The 12881-nt window shown below is 37.7% G+C and overlaps 1 protein-coding gene across 5 annotated transcripts in view; it reads right to left on the bottom strand.

The window, feature by feature from the left end:
- Window positions 1-12881, bottom strand: part of LOC124166505 (sodium/calcium exchanger 1-like) — a 331828-nt gene that overhangs the window by 125826 nt on the left and 193121 nt on the right. The gene's annotated exons all lie outside the window — the stretch shown is intronic.

Genomic DNA, 12881 nt, shown 5'->3' with positions numbered 1-12881 from the left:
AACCCACTTTAAAAATGCATGACCACAAATACTAAAATGGGGAAAAACATTTGCTCCAATTGTAAGTCTTCTTTTCCTCAACTTCCACGCGGAAAAGAGAAACTCAACATTATTACTGTATTAATACATTTTTACCTAAGAATAACCTGTAATTTTAACTGCATCATTGTCAAAGTGCATGAAATTAGAGGTCGCCATGTCGTGTGGAGCGATGATTTACGCCGAGGTGGTGAGCCCTCTTTAAGTTCGTCCATAGAAAAGATAGAGAAAGAAAACAAGAAATCTGGTATGTGACCACATTTTTACCGCGGAACCACGAAACGGGTAGGGCGGAGATGTGAGTGGAGATTATTATCTCACCGCCTTCGGAATAACTCTGAGGCGTAGGTCAGCGTGTAGTGGTGACATCACTGCCCGTCGAGTCCCCTACGTGCGCAAGAATAGCAATCCGCGCCAACGCAGTCGCTTGTTTTTTTCCTCACTCCGTCGCCCGCGCGCATGAGCAATAGTGGGAAGGGACTTGGCCTACGGATAATCGCACGCGCAAGGTCTTTGAAGGAGTGGGTGGGCTCAATGGTGACACGATATTCGGTCTTCAGTTTTCAAGCGGAAGGCAGTTAGGAAGGGCGATGCAATTTACATTTCCGGGGTACCGCGCAAGCCACCAGGGTGTGTGGCACGGGGTGATTCCGCAACATGCATGCAGCACTCATCCTTGCCTAAACCCTTTTAGTGCGGCGGACCAATATATCGGCACTTATGTAGTACATTATTTAATTTGCTATAACTTATTACATTGATATATCTTATTTCGGAAAGCGTATAAATATATTTTTAATATTAACCAGTTTAACCGCAATAATTACAAAAAAAACCGCTAATGGATACTTAATAAAATAGCTTCGAATTTTATTTTTCTTGTTGCTACACTTTATGAAAATACCCTCCGTATTTCTCGCCAGTAAACCTCAGTTGAAGGATAGCACTAAGAGGGTTAATCAGACACAAGCCAAACAAACAGGACAGCGAGATGTGGTCAGACCAGAAACTAGGAGACTGCTAAGGACACGAAAATGCTACCACACATGCAAAAAAAAACAATGAGTTGGAATAGAAAACGAAAAGTAAACGCAGAACTGATTCAAGCATGAGCAACATTCATAACATTCCAAAATAACTCATACAGATAGTAGTGCGCAATACGCTGCAAGCTGTAACGTATCCAGAGAGGGCCTAAGAGGGACTAAAGCTCCCACCTTGGGTATCCAATTTGCACTAGATAAAATGGTAATTTTGTTCTGAACCTCTCTACTGCAGGGAAGTTACCCCCGTGGTCCTCCGCCTAGCCCCCCCTTGTCTCTAACCTGCACCCGGCGCTGCCTTCGAGCCACCTCTAGAGTGCTTGGCAGGGGTTGATCAATCACCATTATGCAGTATACAAGAGGATACCCACCTCTGCAGGCCCACAGACATTTGTGGTTATGTTTTACCCTGATTAAAAGCGTAGGGGAAATTTTAATTTCGAAAACTTCCTTATTTTAAGGCACTTGTTGCTCTTTCTCGATCGGAAGTTGCTGAAATGAAGACAAATATTGTTTGTCCTGAAATTCTTGGAAATTTATAGGTCTATAGCTACAATTAAAATCTTTCAGGGAGCGAACTATTGGAATGTCACGCAAGTCTTTCACCTTTTGATACAGCTTTCCGGACTCAATCATAAAAATGTTACGCATACTAACAAACCGTACTTCCACATTAATGCAAAGGCAAATTTGCATACTACTAATTAAGGAAATCTGCCAGTGAAGCTAGAACATGTGAAACAAGCTGTTAGAAATGCCAGGAAAATTTAGAAACATGCATTAAAGAGTCTATAAATTCCTAAGCTACACTACCAGTCGACTAAACCTATTTGTAAGTCCTAACGCTTCTGTTACGGTCTCTTATCGATCGCGGAAAAAACCGCTTTATCTATATCCCGTCTGCAGTCCGTCTCTCTTATTTATTTTTATGATCCTGCCTACCGTAGAATGTATGCGTCGTAAGACTAGGCTGACTTCGTGGGAAAATAAACGATTCCGACCGGCTGTTTGTCCGATGACGACAGTTCTGCCGACATTCCCACCAGAATCTTCATGTCAGTAGTTTAGTTTGATGAAGACACTTTCACGATGACCTCAACGAAGGCGCGAGTGTTGTTTCCGCTCCGGTGAGTCCATTGACTCACCTCAACCAGTTAGTTTACAGTTGAATTAAAATTTCGCGCATATGGTTGCCTTGTCGTTGGTTTTTTTCGATTTTTAAGAAAAGTGAAACTTGCAACTAACATCCTTTGATATTCATCGAACATTACCCACGATTTGAAGACCGTGCTGAGGGCGTATTTGCTATTGCTGTGCCGATGAGCCCTGTGAAAATGGTATTTTTGCTTAGTATTTTTTTGTCTTTTAATTTAATACACGATAGCATAATTCAAGATCATCATCATCATTGGTCAACAATCCTAGGATTGGTTTGACGCAGCTCTCCACTCTATTCTCCTATCAGCTAATCTTTTCACACCTACGTATTTCTTCTCTTTTACATCTCTCTTCACTTGTTCCATATATTTTGTTCGAGGTCTTCCTTTTCCATTCTTACCTTCCACTTGTCCTTCGACGATTGTCTTCATCAGGCCATCATGTCTCAGGATGTGGCAATTAAGGTTGTTCCGTCTTCTTATTAAGGTTTTCATGAGGCTTCTCTTCTCTCCTACTCTTCTTAGGACTTCCTCGTTACTAACTCGGTCGATCCATTTGATTTTCATCATTCTTCTCTAGCACCACATTTCGAAGGCCTCTATCCTTGCTTTCTCCGCTGCGGTCATTGTCCATGCCTCACTTCCGTATAGGAGCATACTCCAGATGTAGGTTCTTATAAATTGTTTCTTTACTTCCATACTTAAGTTTCCTGCTGTAAGCAGGTCCCTCTTTTGGTGGAATGCTCTCTTCGCCTGGGCTATTCTGCTGATAATTTCTTTCTTACTTCTCCCGTCACTAGTTATCTTGCTTCCCAAATAACAGAATTCATCCACCTCTATCAGTTTTTGCTTTCCTATTTTAATTTTAGTCTTGACTTCTTCTCTTCTAGTGCATACTAATATCTTGGTTTTCTTTGTGCTTATTTTCAGTTGATATCTACCCATTACCCTACCCATATTAACCAGAATATTTTTCAAATCCGTCTCTGTTTCTGCTATAACGGCTATGTCATCGGCAAATCTTAGCATGCTAATTTTTTCTCCATGAATATTCTCTACCAATGCCTTTTCTTTGATTTCATTAATGGCTTTCTCAATGTAAACGTTGAAAATTACGGGTGACAATGTACAGCCTTGTCGCACTCCTTTCCTAATTCTTGCTTCTTCACAGCTGGGCCCTGATTTTATCACCGCTACTTGGTTTTTGTATAAACTGTGGATGATTCTTCTGTCATTATAAAGAACCCCGATTTCCTTTAGGATTCCAAGCATTGTGCTCCAATCCACGCTGTCAAATGCTTTCTCTAAGTCCACAAACGCAATGAACGTTGGCTTGTTCTTTTCCATTCTAGTACTGTTTATTCCTCTTTAACCAAGATTAATTATTTTTCACAATCCTCAGATTAAAAGGAGGTTATGGCATAGGGTAGACTCATAGAGGAGCAATTTGTCGAGGCAGTGTGTATATAGTAGGTAACTTGGGTGGTAATACCAAATCCCTGTAAGAAGAGTAATACGAGTATTTGTATTTCGTATCTGTGCCTCTCAGCCTCCACTTCAAATTGATCAAAATGGGCAAGTCTAATTACGCCGAGGTGGTGGTCGCAGCGATCATTTTATATCAGGTGTGAATAATTGGCTGAAGTCGTATCTGGGAATCGAGAGATGGTTTCGATAAGAAGTCTGTTCCATCGGATATCATCGGATCCTTCATCGAAATATTTTATAACGACTTCCATTGAAAGAGATATCTTTGGAAGGGACTTTTTCACGGAACCCACTCTCAAAATCCAAATACGACTTCGGCCAATAAGAGCACACCAAACTCAAAAACGACAATTATGACCACCACTACGGCGTATATTTACAGGCCCAATTTGCATCAAACTCCACCTCTAACCTGAGAATGCTGTCGGGATAGCCGGCGAAACTGTCGTTATCAGACATCAAACAACGAGGTGGAAACCATCATCACATTCAGGGGCGGTTCCAGGATTTTTTTCTTGGGGGGGGGGGGGAGAAATGATTTTGGGTGCCAAATTATTCTGAAAATGATGAAATCAGAGATTTTCTTCGGCCACTGAGCTGCTGACTGTAATACTTTCGACAAATGAGTAAATAAAATCATTTAAGTCTACAAAAACTAGCTTTCGTATTACAAAACCAAGGTAATTTTTTCAAATTCAGGATTTATTATTCAATATGTGTAATGATTTTCACGAAGTGTTTACCTAAAATTTTGCTGCTAACAGCAGCTTTTGATGTTTGCTGACTTTTGCTACATTTCGTGGATAAGAGGTATAATTTTCAACAATTTATTTGTTGAAATATGCACTTTATTATGCATCCTAAATATTATTATTAAAATACTAGAGTTTCTGTATCAAGAAAGTTTCATCGAGAAATTAATCAAACATTGCCAACTGCCATTCAAAAATTTAATTCCCTCCAAAGAGATTATTGCAGATATTACTTTTAAATGTGCGATATAAGGATGTGTTTATGACTTTTACATATGCGTAACAGGTATCAATTACAAATTGAATCTAATTATTTTGTAGGAACATAAAACGGAATTAATTTATCGCTATTTATTTCATAAATTAGCCTTCAGGGAGACACTGTTGCGAACGAATGGCGAAAAGCCGCGCCTGTTAATGCATCGCTCACGAATGGGACGGAGTTAACGTCACGGATGAATCACAGACAGTGACCTCATGAAATGAACCGGTTTTTGCGATTACGCCGCTCACCAAAAGCGATTGAACATCACTCGACTCGGAAGCAATGAGGTCATAAACGCGTCGGCTTCGCGTGAGACACATCTCGGGTAGGGCAAAGGAGGGCATGAAGATCCGTTTTTTTAAGGTTGCAAGCTCTAGATTACCTCGAACTTCAGAGTGCATTTTTCCTTCCCATTTTTCTTACGTTAGACTTCAAATCGGTTTGCAACATTCGTCGATGTCGTACTTGAGTAAAAAAATGATTTAAAAAATACGATTTTTTCAAAAAGAGTATAAAATTCATTACAAAGTAAAAACATTAAGCCTTTCATCACACGGAGGTTAATCCTTTCTAACCCGGAGCAGTTACTGGGATCGAAGCTGTTACTGAAGTCGAATTTCAAGACGTCTACTTTTAAAAATGTGAAAATTTTCCAATCATTCATAATTATTGTTGCGGCTACACATTTCGCCATTACACTATACAGCACAAAAGAACAAGCCGTTTATATATTTCTTGAATAGAGCTGAAAATGTATACATTTTTGATTTTATTAAGAAGCAACATTGGGTTAAAATGGGTTAAAGCGTGGTTGCTTATTGGGCCTCTTAGAAAAAAGTGGAGAAGATCCTGATATGAGAATAAGAACTGGCAGGTAATATTAATATTTAAACCTAATCGGCACACACGCTTAGTTATGTGATTCAAGAATAAATATAAAAAATTGAGATACAAGAATTAATTATTACAAATCTATTTATAAATACCGAGTATGTGTCCTAGTGCTTATAATATTCTAGGATATTCAAGAAGATATTTTCAGCACACTCAACTTCGATGGCGCGGAACACCTTAAACGAGTTTACAGTGTTAGCGGCGTTCACCTCTACAGTGAACTCGGCAAAAGACATTCGCAAGTTACTTTACATCAGTTTACTATTGTTTTCACCAGGGACTCCAGTTAATCGACCAATAATTTCTCGGAAAAAAAACGAATAAAGTGAGTAAAACACCCAAAAAGAGAAAGCTTTCAAGTAATACAATAAAAAAACTCAGCTTACATAAGCGGAAGAAAAACATGTTCAAAGAGTTGAGGGGTTACGGAGTACTTTTACTCCACATCTACTTCTCTTGAACTCCTGCAGTATCCGTAGATTTATTTGTGAACGCGGAGATAGAACGCTAGAAACATATTCCAGAAGGTCATGAATTTAGATTTAGGTTACCATGATCATATAGTAAACTGTGAACAAAAGATTTTTCTACCATTGATGAGTCATGCTAGCAAACCTAACCTTTTCGAAACCTAATTTTCTTAGAAGCATGACTTTCCGTATGATTCACAAAACCCGATATATACCACTTCCCGGCATAACTTATAGTAAATCGTAAAGTAAGATCGACATGACATAATTGTACCGAAGCTTCTTATTGATCTCAATCACTGAATGCATAATTTTAGGCGAATCTAATGAATGATTCATTTTCAGTTTTTTCTCTTGATTAGGCCAAAATCAAACATATATAATAACAAACAAATATAAAAGTATGACATTTCTCTGACTTAGAGCGTTTTTGAATCCGAAATGGTGAACCGTTGAGTTTCCGAAGTGAATATTGCAGTTCGTAATCAATAATTTTAATTCAAAATAAGTGAGTATGTACATAGGATTGGTACTATATTGGAGCATAAAGCGTAGTAACTGATGGAGAAAAAGTGTATTATGAATTCTATTCCCAACTTTGTGGGTAATTCATGACAAATTTGCAAAAATAAGAACTAAATCCATGCATAAATATTCCAAATACTACGGTCTACCACTAAAACAAATGCTAAAACTGAGATTAAAATCAATTTTTATGCTTGTATTTTCATCACATCATCGGCACTTTTAACTTCCTTTGACCAGTTGAAAACCTCAAAAATATATTTTTCTAGCCGTAAAAATTATTGTTTCCTGTGACCATGAGCTTATTATAGTTTTTCTACTGAGTCAACCGAACTAAATGACGTCAATGAGTTATAGAAGGTAATGATAAAGGCATGTCTGCATAGTAAAACTTATGTTCACATTAAACTTCTGGAGGATAAAATTTAGAAGCATTACCATTTCAATCATAACATTTTGACTTGAGAACCAAAAATAAAACACAATGACAAGCCTCTGAATGCATTAATGAAATTAATTCTAACACGAGAAATGAAACGTAATTTAACGTCGATCTGGCGCTGCTCTGAGTAATTTATACACAGTGACCTTAAGCATTCATTTGGGTGTCATTTTATGGAATCAGAGGAGATTGTATTATAACATACTATCAAAAACTAGTATTAATTCCAACGCAGAAACACTCTTCACAGAATCTGGGAACATTACTTTGGGTTACGTAAACATTTTGAGAATATTTAAACAATGTCTCATACATTACAGAGACTAGTTATTATATTATATTATTAATAATGAATAAGAGATTAAATGATGATATGTATATGAAAACAGCATGCTTGACGGGCAACGGGTTGACGGAAAATAATGTACCTAATACAATTACACTGAAATATTATTTGCTGAGTTAATCATATTCATATATTAAAATACAGTTGATTCTCTATAGATAACGAAGTAGCATTTCTAAGGATTTTTTAATGAGGGTTGCGCTGGTTTGCGCCCTCGAAAATATAAATTGTTCACATAAAAATTCTAACAATTATAGGAAATGTTTACGTCAATATTGTTAATGGTAAAAAACGATGGAATATAAAAAATAGGACAATAATATGTAATGAACAGAATAAAAGTATTTTACATAGTTCATAATTGGAAATAGTCGAAAATAAAAACGTTGTCATCCTACATTGTCATCGAATGGTCAGTTGTGGGAAGCAAACAAGCTCAGTGATGCATTCTGAATAAAGTGATGACTAAATTATAAAAAATGAAACATTTAGAGGCTGCAAGAGGTTGCAAGAGGTTGAAGAGGACGTAATGAACATATCGAGCTTAAAATTGAAGTACTCTGCGATGCCAGTTAAATGGATCCCAGATCAAATCCTACCCTGCGTGAAAGTAGCGAAAACCTGGATGAATTCCAAGTGACGTCAACATAATGGAATGCGGCCGGGTCATGTCACTCGCCGTAAGATTGAATTTTAAGGTCGTTACAAACCCTATAAATGCATTATTCCATAACAAGTGACTGATAAATCCATTGAATCATTTTGAACATTTACCTGATGTTCTTTAAATATAGCAACAATCCACCCAATGATGGAACTGCTCCAAGTGAGTGAAGATGTTTTCATTCATAATTTATATGGCTCTCCAAATCATAATAAACCATAGGGACGCAATTATATCAGAAAATACAATCCTTCGATTAGATCTGAGTAACTCATTTTCACCCAGAAAACTTTCTGCTTGCGATTGTGAATATATTTAGGTAATATTAGTTAAATAATACATTCCAACCTTTCCGCTGAATTCAGTGTATATATTGCAACGGCATATTAGAATAAAATCAATAACTGCCACCATATCGCGCCACATAACATATAAGTCATTTATTTACGTTGCTCGAATGGTCGTATATAGTGATCCAGTGAATTATTTTGGTGATGCATTTGTTTCTTCAGAATAACACGTTGACATTTGGCTACACTGCGTGGCAACGAGGTCAGAATCGAATGTTATTCAATCCCCACGAGTGACCTTGATTGATGAATCATGTGTGAAAACATATTTTAGATGGAGGAAAGTTAAAATAATCCATACGTTGCCATTTCCTGTTTACTTTTACGACGCATTGCACGTAATTTTACAGAAAGTAGGCGTCCGTATAGAATTTCCGTTTCGCACCCGTCTCTTACAGTCAGTGGACTTATTTCGACGAGCTTCAAAAATAAACTAATAAGTGGACTAAGTTTTCGCAAGCTTCAACACATATTCGTGAAAATTCGATGGCAAAAAAGAGTGCGGGTTTTCTTCAAGAGCCTCATATGCTCAGAACGGTAGGATGTAGCCATATGGCTATGGTGGGTGGGAATAGGTTAAAGATAGTCGCCAGCTTGACTGATTGGAATATGTTTGTTTCAATTTCACAGGAAAAAAATAAACAATTGAAATTCCATTATCATACTTCAATTCAGGAGTCTGCATAGTAGCAGTAACTAGGTAATGATACTGGGAATAATTATTGAATAATATAACTTGTGCTCCCTACAAAATATAAAATTAAAAGTAGATTACATGCGATAAAACGAGTGATATCAGGATAACCGAGCGTTTAAGTGCGTCAGAACTGAAAAGGTAATGCTTGGCGGCATCAGGTAGAGAGTTTTTCTGTTTTAATTTTTATTCTCTGCCCTATGCATTAACCAAAAAGGTCGGCGCCATTATGAGTCGCTTAATAAAAAATCAACATTTTACAACCAAAGTTAAAAATTATAAATAATCTTCGAAACTTAATTCAAAGAAATTAACATTTAAAAAACGACGTAAGAATCAAATTTATCCACTAAATAATTTCTAAAAATTATCGATCCGTAAACAATACTTCACAATGTAAAACCTCTAGCTTTTTCTTCTCCAAAACTTAAAAATCTGGCGCAAAGATTATTAAATTTAGATTTTCGCATATTTAGATTTTCGCACCCAAAAGCAAAGTTAAGAGCTTGAGTTATTTTTTACTTCGGTTCCCTTAGAACTTCGTTATATATTATAAAAGACGTATTTGAAGAGAATTCACCAAATATTCCAGCCGAACTCTCGTGTGAATTGCTATTCTCTGGTAATGCATTCCCGTAATTTTCGGCGTTGGAGCACGCTCCGCTTAATTTTCTACGAAAAGGCTCTCGGCGTTAAAATTCTTCCGCGTCAGACTCGACTACCGCCACTGTACGAGGGAAACTCTCATGGTACTAGCTTTTTTTTTCATCATGACACTTTATCAACCCGATGTTTGGTCTGAGGTTCTATTAAACTCGAGAATTTTGAGTATTCCGCGGGGCCTTCGAGCGTTTGCAATGTTGACACCTCATATTAAGACCACCCAGTATTAATGCACAGTCAGTTATTCCCGTGGAAGGATATTAAAGGGCGAAATAGCACAGTAAAAGGCTTCGCGCGAGGGTATACATGGAGCACCGATTTTTGCATGTTTTAAATAAATATTCTTCAGTGCGGAGTATACGAATTAATGCTTGATTTTTTCACTTACGCCTTGGAAATGCTAGCGAAAAAAATTGCGCAATGCATTAGTGCATAAAAGTTTCTCGATTTGCGTTCATTATTGAAATGGAATACTTCATATTCGAATTATACGAATATAAAGGGCAGGAGTTTGAACTATTTCGTGGCATACTGAAGAAAAATTTAAAGTTTTCCCGTCGTGCGAAGTTTATAAATTTTTGTCAGGTTTGTAATCGGTTCACGCTCTCTATTATTGTCAACTTTTCGATGGACGACTCGGCCATCATTAATAAAAAGCTATTCGGTAGTAAAGGAGAGCCTACACCGGTCGCAAACCCGAAAGCAATTTATCAACGCGAAATCTGTCTTTTTTGTTCACAGACTGCATTAAGCATACTCAAAAACGAAGTAAAACGATACTGTTTTTCCTAAATATCAAACTAAAACAAGCAATATTTTCAAAGGCTGAGCACAATTTTATTATTACCTAAGAACACAGTAAAGATATCAGATATAGCAACGCAAAAGTATATCTATGCATTGAATTAAACTACCATTGTGGTAGCAAACTTTATACATTTTAAAACGCCAAAATAACAGGAAAAAAAGAAAGCATGATGCATTAAATCTCAGTTATATTAATGTTTTAAGTCTTGAAATCCGATTCCAATGCGCATCCTAAAGCTAAGTTGTCTTCGTGACGTTTCAATCCCAAGAAAAAAACCTTAGTTTTATTGTAATGCATATTTTCTGACCTTGAAGGCTTAATTTACCATGAAGAAAATGGGACTTCATTCACAGCGATAAGTCTATAGAACAAGAGAGACGCTCACAAAAATATATATGGCAGTGAAAAACTTGATGGAGGGAGGGGTATGACAAAAATTGCTGAAGGAGTCCATTTTTCAAGTTCCTTTTTTGTAAGCCTAGCCTGTCATCAAAAGTCATAAATGATATGTAAATAACTTCTCGCAATATAACTTCTTGTTTAGTCGTAATAAGTAGAAACTACCTCCACCGTTGCTCCAAGAAATAAGGGAAGAAGCGTAAATATTAAAACAAAATCCTCTCTTTTCTTCACGCGTCGCTGAATCCTTTTTGGAGTCTTAATACTCAATTTCGCTAATGGACGGGAACAAGAACTGTCAGTTACATCGCAGCATGGAGGGAGGCTATCACACGGGTCACCCATGGAATTGTCGGCCCTGGGTACCCTTAATCACAATGCAAGATGCGTCTGTTCAGGCGCTGACCCAGACATCACGTTTGGAGGATGGAAGGGGGTCACCAAGCAGGGCCCTAACCACTTACCACTCGCGCTGCGTAGTGGCGTTAAATTGGTAACAGCTGGAAATGCCTTCTATTGATTTTTGTAAACTTAAAACTAGGTAATTGTCGTCATCAGTGGCAGATCCAGGATAGGGCCGAGGGGGAGGGGCTAAGTTGGAGGTAACCTCCCAGCGGTAGTGGGGGTCCGAACAAAATTTAGATTCCATCTACTGTAAATTGGATACCCAAAGAGGGGGGGGGGTTAGCCCCTTCTAGCTCCTCCCTAGATCTGCCACTGTATTGTAACATATCAAAAGCGGGTAAAATAGGCTCTAAGTTTAGAGATAATTTGTATTTCAAAGCGTTAAATTAAAATTATCGGAAATTTTAACTAAATACTTTTGTACAAAGTGGCAACCTCCAAAATTTCGATTTTATCTAGCGTGTTTTTGGACGCAATATGGGGGGGGGGACTATAGCTCCCTTGGCCCACAGATCTGCCACTGTTCATCATCATAAGTCAGCAATCCTAATATTTGTTTGACGCAGCTCTCCATTCCGCTCTCCTATCCGCTAGCCTTTTCACAGCGACGTATTTCTTCTCTTTTACACCCTGTGTAACCTATCCTATATATTTTATTCGGTGCCGTCCTTTACCCTTCATGTCGTCCACCTATCCTTCGACGACTGCCTTCATTCATCAGGTCACAGATGTCCAGACGGGAGTAAACGCCATTCTAGGTGAGTCGTCGGCGAAGCATTCTTCGGAGAATATGGGGAAGAATGCGTAGCTGGATCTTTTACGCTTTCTCATGAAGCGACGGATATGAATATTTCCCCGGTATAAGGGGCATATAGCTTTAAAATTCCCGATTGTATGAGAGCATTACGAGGGCAAAATTTTGGAAGACATGCAGTTCCTGAACTGGTCGCTTTTAGACGTTAATGAGCTAGCGTTAATTTTTTTCGCCACTATACGTAAAGTAACGTGGTATAGAGTGTATTTAAAATATTGAATTGAGGATTTCTTGAAGCGTTATTATGAGACCTAGTTCGTTAAGTGGCAATGCGTAAAATGAAATGAGTCCTGATGAAATATTCAAAGGACCTCAGTTTTAGTGTAATGCATGACGGCTGACCTTGAAGGAAAAAGTTTCATTGAAGAAAATGGTACCTCATTCGCTGAGAAAAGTGTGGAGATCAAGAAATCTCACGTCAAATGAACAAGAAAAAGTAATGCTCCTGTTACAAAGCCTTATCAAACAATGTCTCACACATTACGCTAGTAAAACTTACTTTAATGTAGCTAAGAGAATTTTCGATGCATAAAAATTTAGACATTAAATAGTTATACTCATGGCATGATGGCTGAAAGTTTGAATTTAATTATCCATACGACATACTGTTATGTATTGTTTTATATGTATCTAAGATAAGATGCAATACTTAAAGAGTTAGTA

The sequence above is a fragment of the Ischnura elegans genome, chromosome 10 (genome assembly GCF_921293095.1).
Source record: "Ischnura elegans chromosome 10, ioIscEleg1.1, whole genome shotgun sequence".
In the NCBI taxonomy this organism is placed as follows: Eukaryota; Metazoa; Arthropoda; class Insecta; order Odonata; family Coenagrionidae; genus Ischnura; species Ischnura elegans.
Note: the sequence above shows the minus strand (reverse complement) of the source record. Positions and strands in the feature narration are given on the sequence as shown.